At 38.2% G+C, this 17,693-nt stretch overlaps 1 pseudogene; it reads left to right on the top strand.

The window, feature by feature from the left end:
* Positions 1-6,944: 6,944 nt before the first annotated feature.
* On the top strand, positions 6,945-7,145 carry LOC114688777 (annotated as a pseudogene).
* Positions 7,146-17,693: the final 10,548 nt, after the last annotated feature.

Below are 17,693 nucleotides of genomic sequence, written 5' to 3'. Positions count from 1 at the left end.
TTATTTCTCTAGCCATCTTTTTAGGTATATGCCTGACAGAGAATTATATATATTATATATCCAGAATATATAAAGAACTAAAAAAAGTAAGCAAAAAGAAAACAATCCACTCAAACAGACTAGAGAACAGTTCAGAAAATGGAAATGTGTGATAAGTATTAAAAAAAAAAACCCTATCCAACCTCCTTAGTTATCAGAGAAATGAAAATGAAAATTACATCAAGGTTCCATCTTCCTCAAGTCAGAGTATCAACTGTGGTGGTAATCTAATTGTACTGAAATATTATTTTGATTGTATGTTAATAAATAAAGTTGTCCGGGGGTCAGAGCTATTAGAGCCATAGCAAGAGTGTGGCGGTGGTGGCACACGCCTTTAATCCCATAAGATCTCTGTGTGTTCAGGGATATAGCCAGCATTGGAGACATATGCCTTTAAGACCTAGGGGGCTGTACATTCAGACAGTGACGAGGCAGTCATGTGTTTGGGTTTACAACCAATGAGAAGGCAGAACAACATACGAACCGACAGGAAGTAGGTCTCTTTTCGCGAAGCTGGGACAGCAGGAAGAAGGGTGAGATTTTAGCTCTGAGCTCTGACCTCTTGGCTTTCTCTTTTACATTGTTTCTGTGTTTCTTATTTAATAAGACGGTTTGTTACATCTATAAATGGCGCCCAACGAGAGGGCAAGAGTTTCCACCTAAAACCTGGGAAAAGATTCTAAAACGGAGCTAAAAACAGCTTCCTAATTGTCTCTCTCAAATGAGCAGCAGCTGCCGGTTTGAGTTACTGGCGGGTTCCTGGCGTGTGCGCTCGATCTGCAGTATGGCGGGAATGAGGCCTCTGCAAGTGGCACATTAATCTGCATGCTAGTACAAAACAAAAAGAGGTTTCTGAGCTACACGCTGCTTTGATAAGAAGCATAGACCCACTATTTCTGAGAGTTGATGGCTCCCAGAGCTGGCGGAAAACGTACCACCGCCATGTTGGGAAGCTGAAGTGGGCGGAGCCAGCAGCCATAGTGCTAAGAAGGCTGCTGTTTAAAGCAATAGGCTCAAGGTAATATAAAAAATAAGCCACATAAAGATGGCTATCACACAGAGAATCTGGATTATGTTCTCTTCGATATTTGTAGCTGAAGAAAAACATTTGATTGCAAAAGCTGTTGAGTTATGCCAAAATGTATATTTTAAAGGTACCTTGACTTCAAAATTTAGATGTAAGGATATGTTGCTTTGGAAAAGAGGCTCTGCTTTTGTTTCTACAGAAAGCCAGAGGCTATGGATTTGTTCCAGATTAAGATACATCAGGTTTGACCAGCCAAGACCATCTGAAAGGTCTCCGATGACACCATGGCCCAGATGATCCAACATCCAGAATCGTTTCAAGGCAACTGGCTCAGACGATACAGTCTCACGGACTACTCCATGATCCTAAAATTTTCTTTGTGTCCCCTTAAGATACAGCGCACCCCTCCAGCAGGAAGTAGTAAGAGAAGCTACGCCCAAATTCCCAAATATACCAAGCTGGCTTTGGAGATGTATAAAAGTTAAAACCTTCCTTTTTAAAAAAAGAAAAGGGGAAGTGATGTGGGATGGTCTGTATGTCAAATAAAACACTGATTGGCCAGTGGCCAGGCAGGAAGTAGGTGGGGCAAGGAGAGAGGAGAATTCTGGGAAGCAGAAGGCTGAGGCAGAGACACCGCCAGCCACCGCCATGACCAGCAGCATGTGAAGACGCCGGTAAGCCACTAGCCACGTGGCAAGGTATAGATTTGTAGAAATGGATTAATTTAAGCTATAAGAACAGTTAGCAAGAAGCCTGCCACGGCCATACAGTTTGTATGCAAAATAAGTCTCTGTGTTTACTTGGTTGGGTCTGAGCGGCTGTGGGACTGGCAGGTGACAAAGATTTGTCCTGACTGTGGGCAAAGCAGAAAAACTCTAGCAACAATCAACCATTAAGAAGAGTACTGCTAACAATCATGCTGTTTCTAGTTGCCAGTATTAGGTGGTACTCAATGTTTCCAATGCTGTGAATAGTCAGAAAACTGATGGTCTTCTTTGTAACAGTGCAAACAATGTTGATAATTTTGTTTTAAACCTCATGTGTAGTAATTTTCAAGGCTTCTGGCATCTTGCATATCTTTGCACTAATAATTCCAAAAAAGCATTTGATCATTCAGTGCAACAGTTCTGTGGAGTGCATGCTTTCTCTAACTCATTTATTTTTTCATTGATGACCACATATGATGTGACAGGTGATATAATTCTGAACAAGTTAAGCATAAGCTATGTTTACTTGGAACACACAAAAACAGACAAGAAGTAAAGAAATAAGATGATAATATCAGATGGTGATAAGAGCTATATTAAAAATAAAATAGAGTTATGCAAATGCAAGTTATATAAGTCTAATATGAGGAAGTTCCATAAATATGAAATGATAAAAAAGGAACCTGTTTTTGAGAAAGTGTAAGAGATGTATATCAGGTTAAAGGAATATCTGATACAAAGATCTTGAACCACAAATGAGCTTGAACTTAGTACTAGAAAGACAAATTTTTTTTTTAAATAATGAAATGTAATAAGATAAAACAAAAACTAACACATCACAATTGGACAAATCAAACAGAAGGAATAGAGAAGGCACAAGAAACAGAGACCTACTCATTCATCCACATACTCAGGAATCCCATAAAAACACTAAACTGGAGGCCCTAATATATACTCAGAGGACTCATATTGACCTGTGTGGGCCCTGTGCATACTGCCTCAGTCTAAGTGAGTTCATATGACCTTTCACTTTCCTGATTTAGAGGATATTATGAGAAATCTACATGAGTCTGCTTAAGGGAGTAACAAGGATTTATTAAAGTAATAAAGGAGAAGATACACTTATGAGTATAGAACCAAGTGAACAATCACCATCTATTCTGCCTCAGAGTGAATGGATCCAGCTATCCGAATTTACCCCAAGAAGAAGAAGGAGCACAACCTCTTCTCTCTCACTTTAAGAGATCATATACTAGGATTATATTAAGCTGATACCTTAAAGCTAATTGGTGGAACAGATTCCCACTACAAGAGGGTCTTGTTTTCTTGGTGTCCCTCATCCCCTCTGATTCTTACACTCTTTCTGCTTTCTCTTCCACAGGGTTCCCTGGGTCTGAGGGGAATGATTTGATAGTAACATCTCATTTAAGACTGAGTGTCCCAAGGTCTTTCACTCTGCATATTGTCTGTCTGTGAATCTCTGTATTTGTTGTCATCTACTGCAGGAGGAAATTTCTCTGATACTGGCTGAAAAAGGAACTGACCTATGAGTACAGCAGAAGGTCATTAGAAGTCATTTTATTGCTACTTTATTTTTTTAGAACAGTAGTATTTGGTTTTCCCCTAGGTACCTGGTCTATCTAGTTTCTGGTTCTTGATAACCCAAGCAGTATCTGGTATGGATTCCATCTCTTTGAGTGGGCCTTTAGTCAAATCAGTTATTGGTTGGTTACTTCCACAAGCTTTGTGCCACTATTGCACTAGCATATCTTGTAGGCAAGGCAGCATTGCAGACCAAAGGTTTTGTGGCTGAATTTGTGTTTATGTTTCTCTTTTGGTAGCATGCAGAGTACCTTTTGTACCAAAGATGCTACAAATATGATAGATGTAGGGGTGAAGGCTCTAGTTAGGCACCAACTTGACTTCTGCACGCTCCATGAGTTGTGCAAGTATTATCTTCAGCAATGGGGTCTTGCTGTCAGTTTGTGGAGAGCAACATATAGTTTAGAAACACCCTGGATTGTTTGGGGATTCATAGGCGACCCTTTGGTCAAAAGCTCAATTAGAATAGCCCAATGCAGGTATTAGAAGCTCTTTTTGGTGACAAGAGATGTCTAGTTGAGGCTCTATCTGCACTATTATTTGTTGTTTTTATTTAGACCACACACACATACATACATACATACACACATACATACATATATATGTGTATACACACACACACACACACACACACACACACACACACACATATATATATATATTAGGAAACTACTATTGTATTAGATTTCTATACCATACTTCAAATGGCCTTTATTTTATCTGTCTCTCCTTGTATTCCCTCCCTTAACCACCCTTTATCTCCCCCCCCCTCCTATAGCTAGAGTTTTCCTGGTCCTGCCTGATCCATAGTCAGGACAAATCTCCCTCACCTACCAGTCCCACAGCTGCTCAGACCCAACCAAGTAAACACACAGAGACTCACATTGCTTATAAACTGTATGGCTATGACAGGCTTCTTGCTAACTGTTCTTATATCTTATATCAGCCCATTTTTATTAATCTATAAGTTGCCATGTTGCTTGTGGCTTACCGGTATCTTAACATCTCCTCATGGTGGTGGCTGGCAGCATCTCTCTGTCTCAGCCTTCCACTTCCCAGAATTCTCTTCTCTGCTTGTCCCACCTGTACTTCCTGCCTGGCTACTGGCCAATCAGCATTTTATTTATACAGAGCAAATTCCACAGCACTTCCACTTTTCTTTTTTTTTAAAGGAAGGTTTTAACTTTCACATAGTAAAATTACATATAACAAAACAATTATCAACCAAAAATTAGAGTTACAATATCTAGTCTATTTATATTATCTAGTCTATTTGTATTTAGCAAAATTAAAGAAGATATCCTATCTATCCTGTATTTGTGAGTCCAAGGTTTTATGTCTAACTTATCTCTTATCCTTACTAAGGAAAAGTATAACTATCTAGTCTTCAACTACATCAAAGACCTCAGAAGGATATATTACCTGAGAAATGGGAGACGTATGCAAGCAACTTTCAGGAGTCTTGTGAGGGTAGATGGAGACAGCTGGCAGCCTGGACAGTCACCTAATGTTCCTTTGTAAAGTTGGGGCATCTGTCTTCAGCCCACAGGCCTGGAGTCTCTCAGTCACTTCTCTCTGTGTCCTGTAGAATATCTGGCAGTTTCTTCTGCAAAGCACGATCCTGAAGGACCATTTCACCAAGCAACATTCAGTGGCCGCCTTCCTATGGGTCCTGCATGTCCAGTCAATCAAGCAGTCTAGGCAAGAACAGTTTCTTGCTTAAATGGCTATTGCCAAGAAAAAGATAAACTCCATATAGAGTGTCTTTGATGTCCATCCTCCTCTCTGAAGTAAATATTAGTTGCCAGGAGCTGATATGTCTCATTTTCCAGAAAGTCTAAATTTTTAAAAATATTTTAAATGCCATATTCTATAAGTCTTTGAAGTGTTTGAACATTACCTACCTAACTGAACTACATTTATGTATACCTAGAAAACTTAACTAAGACAGCTACAAGTTTGACTATCATAAAAGACTAACTATTAATATGTATTTCTTAATTATCCATTACATTCTAAATGAGTTACATAAACATAATACCTCAAACAAGAGTAAAAATATACACACAGTATAACAAAACTAACTTTAAATTTGTATCAATGACCTAAAATCCATAGCAGTGTAAAACATTGTCAAACAAGTTGTTGTTCTTTAAAAGTAGGTTCAACAATCTACCCTTTTATCCCATAATATCTATATCCTGTATATATATACTATATCCCCCTTTATTTTAGAATTATGTTGTATTTATAATTAACATGCTTTAAATAAAAATATTGTTTTTCCTCTGCCCCACACTAGAGGGCTCTTCTGATATGGGACACAAGAATCTCTCAACCTTTTCTTTTAGGAATATGCTTGGGTTTAGAGAAGGAGTGAGACAATTCCATTCCTAAAGCCAGCTTGGTATATTTGGGAATTTGGGCGTAGCTTCTCTTACTATTTCCTGCTGGGGGTGTGCTGTATCTTATAGGGAGACAAAGGAAATTTTAGGATTATGGAGTAGTTCATGAGGGTGAATCGTCTGAGTCAGTTGCCTTGAAACCATTCTGGATGTTGGCTCATCTGGGCAATGGTGTCATCAGAGACCTTTCAGGGGGTCTTGGCTGATCAAACCTGATGTATCTTAATCTGGAACAAATCAATAGCCTCTTGCTTTCTGTGGAAACAAAAGCAGAGCCTCCTTTACAAAGCAACATATCCTTAGATCCAAATTTTAAAGTCAAGATACCTTTAAGATATGCATACTGTCTTAACTCAACAGCTTTTGAGATCAAATGTTTTTCTGTAGTTAAAAATGTCAAAGTCAACATAATCCAGATTATCTGTGTGATATCCATCTTTACATGGCTTATTTTTATAGTAATTTTGCTGTCTCTTTAAAGACTTTATTTTTTAAAACTATGTATTTCTTTATATAACTGAATATATACCTTTTTTGTCTCTTTCAAGCCTACATATATTTTACACACATTGTAAACCATTTCATCTGAATCTGTCTTATTGTGAACCTATTGCTTTAAACTGCAGCAATTTTAAGACTAAAACAGTGCTGTGACTGCTGGTTCCACCCACCTCAGCTTCCCAACATGGCGGTGGTCTGCCAGCTCTGGGAGCCATCAACTCTTAGAAACAGTGGGTCTATGCTTTTATCAAAGCAGTGTGTAGCTCAGAAACTTCTTTTTTTTTTTTTACTAGTAAAGGCTAAATCCACAATGCACCATGTTCCGTGGCTTACAGAACCATCTGTGTAACTCTGCAGGAATAGGTCAAGCTCACATTTGCGAAACTCACCATAGAGAAGCTCAAGCCCACCTGTTGCATTGTCTAGCTGCCTTTATGAGACTTGAAGCAGGATCCTGGTTTTGGCTCCCTTTAGAATTTTTATTAAATATTCTCAGGTTTAAGGTGGAAACTCAAGCTGTTAGGTGCCATTTGTAGCTAGAGGTTTTCTAGTCCTGCCTGGCCCATGGTCAGGACAAATCTCTCTCTTACACCAGTCCCTCAGCTGCTCAGACCTAACCAAGTAAACATGCAGAGACTAATATTACTTATAAAATGTATGGTCATCGCTTCTCGGCCTTTTGGCTAAGATCAAGTGTAGTATAAACTGTATGGTCGTGGCAGGATTCTTGCTAACTGTTCTTACATCTTAAATCAACCCATTTTTATTAATCTATAAGTTGCCATGTGGCTCATGGCTTACCGTTATCTTCACATCTTCTCATGGCTGTGGCTGGCAGCATCTCTCTGCCTCAGCCTTCCACTTCCCAGAATTCTCTTCTCTGCTTGTCCTGCCTGGCTACTAGCCAATCAGAATTTTATTTATACAGAGCAATATCCAAAGCACTCTCCCTTTATCCTCATATTTCAGGCCCCCAAATCCAACTGTAACTATCCTATTTCCCTTACCTAACGAGATCTGTCCTATATATAACCTCTATGATTTTGTGAATTATCATTGACTTAACAGCTAATATCTACATGTAAATGAATGCACACCATATTAGACAATGAGTATTTTAAATTAAATATGGTACATTGATCCAATGGACCTGATATTATTAACAGGAGTTGACTCAGGTCACCCTTAGAACTTTGTAAATGTTAGTCATGTTTATGCCATAAGTGGTAGGATTATTAGATTACTTTTAATTTTTGTTTCTCTATACCTTATTTTTGTTCATCTTGTGCATATGCACATGTGTTTGTGTTTGTGTATATGTGTACATGCATGCATGCATGTGTACACATGTATACAAGTGCACACAAGCATGTGTTCCATAATTAATTTTTGTCTTTCAAGTCAGGGGCCCTCACTGAACCCAGAGCACACTGATTTGGCAATCTTGCCAGCCAGTGAGCTTCAGGGATCTATCTTTTTGCCTCTTTAACCCTAGTGTTAGATGCACACACCATTATGCTTTACTTTTATGTGATTTTAAGGATATAACTTCCAGTTTTCATGCTTTCCCAGGAGGCAGTTTACTGACTAAACCATATTTCCAGTATCTCTTCTTCCTTCCTTCCTTCCTTCCTTCCTTCCTTCCTTCCTTCCTTCCTTCCTTCCTTTGTTCCTCTCTCTCTCTCTCTCTCTCTCTCTCTCTCTCTCTCTCTATCTCTCTATCTCTCTCTCTCTCCCCTCCTGTTAAACTAGTGTATGCCAATTGTACAAAATGAACTATGTGTGTGATTGTCTTATTTAGAATTCTATTGCTATGAAGAGACACCAGGACCAACTCTTATGAAGGAAAGCATTTAATTGAAGCTGGCTTACAGTTCAGAGGTTTAGTCCATTATCATGATGGTGGGAAGCATGGAGGCACACAAGCAAATATTGTGTTGGAGAGGTAACTGGCAGTTCTACATCTGGATCATCAGGCAACAGAAAGAAAGAGTGCCACTAGGCCTGGCTTGAGCATCTGAGACCTCAAAACCCAGTTCCAGTGACACACTTCCCCAACAAGGCTATACCTATTTCAACAAGGCCACATCTCCCAATAGTGCCATTCCCTATGAGCCTATGTGGGCCATTTTCATCCAAACCACCACAGTGATCACATTAATGGGTGCACACGTGTGTGTGTGTGTGTGTGTGTGTGTGTGTGTGTGTGTGTGTGTGTGTGTGTGTGTGTGTCTGTGTCTGTGTCTGTGTGTGTCCATGCAGGGGTTCTGGGCAGCTTCATGAATTGTTGAGATAAGGTCTCTCTCTGAGACCTGGGGCTTCAGAATTAGATTAGGATATTTGCCCTATGAGCAGAGGGATCTACCTGTATTTGCCTCTTCAGCACTAGGGTTATAATTGTCCCACCAGGTCTGAGTTATTCATGAGTGCTGAGGATGGGCAGTGAAAAGTGCATATGTTTGTATGCCATACTTTGGTAATATTCATGTCATCTATTTCCTTCATACATTTTACTTTCTCCTAACCTGTATCCCCTTCCTTTATCCTATCTGTTCTCATTTAACCTTTATGTCTTTTTGTGTTACCAGATTCTTTATATGAAGGAAAGTGTATAATACTTATCTTTCTGTGTTTAGAATATTTTGCTTTTCATTATGTCTTACAGTACCATCCATTTTTCTGCAAATAGCATTATATCACTCTCTTTTTGTTTAATGTGTGTGTGTGTGTGTGTGTGTGTGTGACAGTTTATCTGGTCATCTGTTGCTGGACATGAATGGCGGTTCTATATCTCAACTATTCTAAGTATTTCAAGAACAAGCATATTGATGTAACCAACCATCTTATTAAATAAGAAACACAGAAACAATGTAAAAGAGAAAGCCGAGAGGTCAGAGCTCAGAGCTACAATCTCACCGTTCTGCCTGTGGTGTCCCAGCTTCCCGAAAGAGAGCTACTTCCTGTCTGTATGTCTTTTTTATAGTATTATTGTTCTGCCTTATCATTGGTTGTAAACCCAAACACGTGACTGCCTCGTCACTGTCTGAATGTACAGCCCCCTAGGTCTTAAAGGCATATGTCTCCAATGCTGGCTGTATCCCTGAACACACAGAGATCTATGGGATTAAAGGCATGTGCCACCACCTCCACACTCTGTCTATGGATCTAATAGCTCTGACCCCCGGGCAACTTTATTTATTAACATATAATCAAAATCACATTTCAGTACAATTAGAATACCACCACACAAGCATGTATGAAATTTTCTTTGTAGTAAGTTGGGATCCTTCAGATAGATGCCTGGAAGCAGTAGAATTCTATTACATGGTAGCTATAATTCTAGTTTTTTGAGGACCCCTCCATTAATTTCTATAGTGGCTCAGTTAATTTACTTTCCTGACTGCACTCTTCATTGCCTGCAGCCTACAAGGTTTCCTTTTTTTCTGCCTTTTCATGAGCATTTGCTATATGTTTTCTTGATTCTAGCCATGCACACTTGGATGTGATGGAGTCTCAACACAGTTTTGACTTGTATTTCTTTGTTTCTAGGTTAGTATGTAGCTGGTTTTCCTGGCCCTGCCTGGCCCACCATTAGGACAAATCTCTCTCACCCACCAGTCCCACAGCTGCTCAGACCCAACCAAGTAAGCATACAGAGACTTATATTGCTTACAAACTGTATAGCTATGGCAGGCTTCTTGTTATCTAGTTCTTCTATCTTAAATTAACCCATTTCTATTAGTCTACAAGTTGCCAAGTGGCTTTTGGCTTATCTGTACCTTAAATCTCGGTTTTCATGGCTGTAGCTGGCAGCGTCTCTCTGCCTCAGCCTTCTGCTTCCCAGAATTCTCCTCTCTGCTCTTCCTGACTATACTTCCTGCCTGGCTACTGGCTAATTGGTGTTTTATTAATTAACCAATCAGAGCAACACATTTAACTTACAGAATATCCCACAGCAATGGTGTATAATTTTTTAGATATTCATTGATCATTTTTAGTTTTTCTTTTGAAATTTATCAGTTCATTTGTCTATTTATTGTTTGAATGATTTCTGTATTTTTGGTGTTTAGTGTTTTGAGTTCTCAATATTTTCTTGATGATAATTCTGTGTTAAATATGAACTCAGAAAAGATTTGTTACTATTATGTAGGTACTCTTTTCATTGCAGTCATTATTTCACTTGTCAAAGAGAAGCATTTTATTTTCATACAGCTCCATTTGTCAGTTCTTGCTATTATTCCCTGAACTAAAGGAATCCTATTTAGAAAGTGCTGGGGAGATTCATTCATCACATATGTATTGAGGTCTGAAATGATCACTCTATATTGTTTGGGTATAGAAACTATAGGAGAAAGTTGTTGCTGGAGAGCAGCTCTCAGGTTTCCTGCCTTGCCCACAGTTAGGAAAAATCTGTCACCCGCCAGTACCACAGCCGCTCAGACCCAACGAAGTAAACACAGAGACTTATATTGCTTACAAACTGTATGGCCATGGCAGGCTTCTTGCTAACTGTTCTTATAGCTTAAATTAACCCATTTCTATAAATCTATACCTTGCCACGTGGCTGGTGGCTTACCGGCGTCTTTACATGTTGCTTGTCCTGGCGGTGGCTGCAGTGTCTCCCACTCCTTCTTCCTGTTTCCCCAATTCTCCTCTCTCCTTGTCCTGCCTATACTTCCTGTCTCGTCACTGGCCATCAGTGTTTTATTTATATAGAGTGATATCAACAGCACTTCCCCTTTTCTTCTTTTTTTAAAAAAGGAGGGTTTTAACTTTAACATTGCAAAATTACATATAACAAAACAATTATCAAGCAAGAATTACAGTTACAATATTAAAGAGGATGTCCTATCTATCTTATATTTGTGAGTTTAAGGTTTTATATCTAACTTTTCTTTTATCATAACTGAGGAAATTGGAACTATCTAGTCTTTAACCACATCAAAGACGTGAGAAGGAACATAATGGTACCTGAGAAGTGGTAGATGGATGCAAGCAACTTTCGGGAATCTTGCAAGAGTAGACCAAGACAGGTGGCAGCCTGGACAGTCACCAAATGTTTCTCAGCATTGTTGGTGCATTCAAACTGGCTACAGGCCTAGAGTATATGACAGACCATTTTCATAAGCAGGAATTCTGAAAGAACATCTTACCCTGTCTTGGCAGAGTACGGTGGTCGCATTCCTTGTGTCCCGCTTGTCCAGAAAGGACAGCATTGTATTCGTACTGTCAGCCATCAAGGCAAGGGCAGTTCTTTACCCAGTAGGCCATTTTGTGCCAAGAAGACAAACTTCCAAATGGAAATGTCTTAGAAGCCCAACATTCTCTTGGGATCAAATTGGTGCAGCCAGGAGCAATTGTGTCTCACGTCAACAGAAATCTAAGTTATTTAAATGCCATATTCTCTAGGTCTATGAAGTGTTTGAAGATTACCTATCTATCTGAAATATATCTATGTATACCTATAAGACTTAACTAACATGGCTACAAATATGATCACCATAGATGACTAATTATTAATCTATTTTTTAATTATTCATTACAATTTTAAATGAGTTAAATAAACATAATACCTCAAACAAGAATAGAAATATATATACAGTATAACAAAATTGACTTCAAATTTGTATCAATAAACTAAAATCTATACCAATGTAAAACATTTTAAACAAGTTGTTCTTTAAAAGTAGGTTCATTAATCTCCCCTTTTATCTTATCTCTATATCCTCCTATATATCTCTATCATATCCCCTTTTCTTTTTTAGAAAGAGATTGCATTTATAATTAACCTGTTTTAAATAAAAATATTGGTTTTTCTCTGTCTCACACCACAGGGCTTTTCTGATTTGGGACACAAGAATCTCTTAACCATTTTTTTAAAGCAATATGTCTGGGTTTAGAGGGGGAGTGAGCCAATTCCACCTCTAAAGCCAGCTTGGTATATTTGGGGATTTGGGCGTAGCATCTCTTACTACTTCTTGCTGGAGGGTGGCGCTGTATCTTATGGGGATGCAAAGAAAATTTTAGGCCTATGGGGTAGTCCGTGAGGCTGTATTGTGTGAACCAGTTACCTTGAAACTGCTCTGGATGTTGGATCATCTGGGCCATGGTGTCATCGGAGACCTTTCAGGGGGTCTTGGCTGGTCAAACCTGATGAATCTTAATCTGGAACAAATCCATAGCCTCTGGCTTTCTGTGGAAACAAAAGCAGAGCATCCTTTCGAAAGCAACATATCCTTACATCCAAATTTTTTAGTCAAGGTACTTTTAAAATATACATTTTGGCATAACTCAACAGCTTTCGTAATGAAATGTTTTTCTTCAGTTACAAATATCAAAGAGAATATAATCCAGATTCTCTGTGTGATAGCCATCTTTATGTGGCTTATTTTTTATATTATCTTGAGCCTATTGCTTTAAACTGTAGCCTTTTAAGCCTAAAAAGGCGCTGTGGCTGCTGGCTCTGTCCACTTCAGCTTTCTAACATGGCGGTAGGACGTTTTCTGCCAGCTCTGGGAGCCATTAATTCTTAGAAATAGTAGGTCTACACTTTTAACAAAGCAGCGTGTAGCCCAGAAACCTCGTGTTGTTTTTTTTTTTTTTTTAATACTAGTAAAGACTAAATCTACCAGACAGCATAATGTGCCACTGGCAGATGCCTCATTCCCGCCATACATGCCAGGAACCCGCCAGTGTTCAAACCTGCGTTTTGCGGCATCTAGCTGCCCTTATAAGACATGAAGCAGGAACCTGGTTTTGGCTCTGTTTAGAATTGGTTATTAAATATTTTGAAGTTTAAGGTGGAAACTCGAGCCGTTGGGTGCCATTTGTTGCTGGAGAGCATCTCTCCAGGTTCCACCAAACCTCGCAGTCCCACAATCCATGTATAAAGTAATCACTCAGACACTTATTGAAGGGTTCACAACACGCCCCCACGGTCACATATACCAGGCAGACACTTCCACCTAGCCAATTCCAGGTCAGGATAGGCATTTCAGGGACAGGCGTCTCTCCTAATCAGGATACCAGGCAGACCTAGACACCTCCGCCTAGCCAGTTCCAGGTCAAGATAGCCATTTCCGGGTCAAGGCAGTCAGGATTCATGACGTTTCATGGCCACGTAAGCACACAACGTGACCATGTGATTTACGCACACAAGCGTGGAGTAGTGACGTGACCTGGCCATACCCCCAGCCAGTTTTAAAGTGGAGCGCCATGTTCCCAGTTCCCTCTTCTCCACGCATCCCTTTATCTCTAATAAAACTCTTATAAGCGGATTCTGTTGTGTTTCGTGACACTTCCTTGCAGGGTAAGAACACAACGCGGCTAAATAACTAACACTTGCATTACTTATAAACTGTATGGCCATGGCAGGCTTCTTGCTAACTTTTCTTATATCTTAAATTAACCCATTTCTATAAATCTATACCTTGCCTCGTGGCTGGTGGCTTACTGGCGTCTTTCCATGTTGCTTATCCTGGCGGTGGCTGCAGTGTCTCCCCCTCCTTCTTCCTGTTTCTCCAATTCTCCTCTCTCCTTGTCCCACCTATACTTCCTGTCTGGTCACTGGCTATCAGTGTTTTATTTATATAGAGCGTTATCAACACCAGAAAGTAGCTTTACTGAGAGCCATAATCCAGTAGTGTTCATTACTTGATCATAGATGGGTGAAGTACTAGAGACCTTTTTCCTTCTACTTATATCTGAGCAAAATTAAAGAAAAATTTAGGAATGGCAAGCTTGCTCACTGTGTCAAAAACAGTAACAAATTCCAAAGCACTTGCTATGGAATCCTGACAACCTGAGTTCAATCTCTAGAGTGCATGTAAAGGTAGAAATGTGAGAACTTTTAATAATGTGAGAATTTATAATAATATAAAAACAAAAATAAAGGGAACATCAAAAAGGAATGATGTCACTTTATACTGTAAGTAGTTCAGTTATTGACAGTGCCATAAAACATTTATTCAGGGACAAAATATTTTAAACATTAATAAAATGAATAATTTACTTTACCATTTCTTATTGACTCTGTATCCTTATTTGTAAGATAAGGGTTAGTAAACTTGGAAACCTTTGACATATGTATTAATAGTAATGAATCTAATTTGTATTTATTATTTCTAAATAGGAAACTAAATGTAATAAAAAGAGATAAGATATAAACTATATTCAACTGTGTTATACATATCTATTATATGCAGGATACCAAGATATGAATAAGAATACATAAAGATTTATATTTGGAATTGAAAAAAATTATAAAATGCATATATGAGAGCTTTAAGGACAATTCTGGCATCAGGGATTGACTCTCTTTAGCACCACCAAATGTCTGGCAAATTGATAATGCTGAACAATTTGGGATGACTTGGGAAGGATTTTTCTAGTTTCTTATTAAAATGAATGTTTACTTGGAAACGAATATTTATGTAAATTGGCATAGTATAAAGTTTTAATGAAAAAGGTATCTCATGAACTATTTCTTGTACTGTTGTATCATATTATAGATTTTCTCACTTTGGGAAGGGGGAAGATTTGAAATGTAAGAAAGACAAAAGGAGATCTCTGTATATGAGTGTTCCTTTGTGATTCTTTGAGAATGAACTGAGAATGGGGACCAAAAATTAGTTACTACAGTTTGTCCTTAACCTTTCTGATACACAACTGAGATGTGAATCACTAAGGGAAGTAAGACTCACCCCCAAATGAGGTGAGTGAGGAATGTCCCAGGAGAAGGGAATGTGGTATGCAGTATGAAACAAGATACTCTTAATCTTTTCACAAAATCATCAGAACAATTGGATAGTCCATTAAATGTTGGCATGTTACCAATCCCAACTAGATATCCAGCAAGCCTATTGCCATCGGTCACAAAGGATGTTTTGTCCTAGGTTCCCTAAGGCAACATTTATGGAAGTATTAATAACTAAGAGTGTATATAAAATGATAGCATACCCATGGAAAACAGGGTTTAACAGATATGCTTACTGCTACTCATTAGAGTTTATTTTCATCATAATATAGTATTTATTAGAAGCCAAATGGGAGTTACTTAGAAGTCCTAGTATTGAATTTTTCTCATTTTATGGTATATTACACTGGGAAGAAACTGACTTGCCCAAAGATGCCGAAGAAATTTGTTTTCTAGTGTGATAACTTTTCCTACTATAGAAGATGGTTCACTTTGAACAATCTGATTTGAACCATATGATTCAACGTATCATATCTGGCATTTGAACTGCATGTGAAGAGGAAAATCATTATGACCATCATGGCCACAAAAATACTTTCCTTGGGTTAGTATGGTAAGCATCACCAAAAAATAGAAAACAATAAAATAAAATAACAGCCTTATTGACAAGGTGAGCTGACCTGGCTCATTCTATGAAAATATTAATCTATTAAATGTATTCCTTTTCATTTTTATCATACCACTTAAGGGTTCTGAATGATAACTGTCTCCAAAAGCCAAATGTCATGGTCTCTTACTGATCACTTGTAATTGGGGTAGGATCAAAGGTTATGCAACACCATTTACATATTCAGCTTACTCCTGATGGAAAATAACAGTAAACATTTTGGTAGATATTTGTTTTCTTAAGTAAATTATTTCTATATGAATGATGTTATCTAGTGGGCATCAGGTCCCATAATAATTCTTGCTTAATACTGAAGCTACTACTGATTTCCCAATATGTCTTTTCACATTCCCAAATAGTCTTTGTAGTCTTCATGGTTGAGATGACTATTCTTGGTTATCAGCTTAACTACATCCAGAATTAACTAAAATCCAAAAATTGAGGGCACACTTGTGAGGGAATTTTGCTTAATTTGAAGTGGAAAGATCCACTTGTAATCCAGATCTTAAGATACACGCACCTCTAATTTGGGCCACACTTTCTGCTGGAAACCTATATAAGGACACGAAAGAAGGAAGCTTTCACTCTTTGCCTGCTTACCCTCATTCTTGTTAGCAAGTCCATTCCTTCACTGGCATTGGAACCTACTTCTTCTAGAACAGTGTTGTTGATAAAAGTTTTCCTGTATTCCACTTGATCAGCAGCTGCTCCAACCCAAATAAACATGCACAGGCTTTTATTATTTAGGCCACAGTTTATTAAACTATGACCAAGGCAGGCTTCTTGCTAGCTAGCTCTTATATTTTCAATTAACCCATTTCCATAACGCCACGTAGCTTGTAGCTTACCAATATCTTTACACCTTGCTTCTCCTGTAGTGACTAGCAGCATTTCCTCAGCTCTCTTTCTTTCTTCTGCTCTCTCTAGCTAGAATGCCTCACCTAATATTAATCTACCTCACCATTGGCCAAACAGCTTTATTTATCAACCAATCAGAGCAACACATATTCACAGCATACGGAACATCATCGCCCATCATTTCCATTTTTCTTTCTATTCAAAAGGAAGGTTTTAACTTCAACATAGTAATATTGCATATAACAAAACAGTTATCAAGCAAGAATTATAGTTATAATATCTAGTGTATTTGTATTTGGAAAAATTAAAGAAGATATCCTATCTATCTTATATTTGTGAGTCTAAGGTTTCATATCTACCTTATCTCTTATCAGAACCAAGGAAAATTATAACTATAACTACCTAGTCTTCAACTGCATCAAAGACCTCAGAAGCATATAACATTACCTAAGTAAACAGGAAATGCATTGTAAGCAACCTCCATAAATCTAGAATGACAGAGACAGCTGGCTACCTGGACAGTTACCTAAAGTTCTTCAGCAAATTGGGACATCCATTCTTCAGCCTACAGACTTACAGTGTCTCAGTCGTTTCTGTCTGTGTCCTGTAGAATGTCTGGCAGTTTCATCTGCCAAGCAGGAATCTGAAGGACCATCTCGCCTTGCAAAGTTCAGTAGTCATGTTCCTATGGGACCTGCATGTCCAGTCGATACAACATTTTGTCAAACAGTCCAGACCAGAACAGTTTCAGCCTGAATGGCTATTTTTGCCAAGAAGATAAACTCCATATGGACTGTCTTTGATGCCCATCTTCCCATCTTTGAAGTAAATCAGTGCTGCCAGGAGCAGATGTGTTTCACTGTCTAGAAAGTCTAAGTTTAAAACATTTTAAGTGCTATATTCTGTAGGTCTTTGAAGTGTTTGAAGATTATCTACCTATTTGAATTATATATATATATATATATATATGTATATCTGGAAAACTTAACTAACATGACTATAAGTTTGATTATCATAGAAGAATAACTATTAATTTTTATAACTTAATGTTACATGAAAATTTTAAATGATTTGTATAAACAAAATACCTTAGACAAGAGTAAAAGTGTACATACAGTATCACAAAATTAACTTTAAATTTGTATCAATAAACTAAAATCTATAGCAATGTAAAATATTTTAAGCAAGTTGT

Source organism: Peromyscus leucopus, chromosome X (genome assembly GCF_004664715.2).
Source record: "Peromyscus leucopus breed LL Stock chromosome X, UCI_PerLeu_2.1, whole genome shotgun sequence".
NCBI classification, from domain to species: Eukaryota; Metazoa; Chordata; class Mammalia; order Rodentia; family Cricetidae; genus Peromyscus; species Peromyscus leucopus.
Note: the sequence above shows the minus strand (reverse complement) of the source record. Positions and strands in the feature narration are given on the sequence as shown.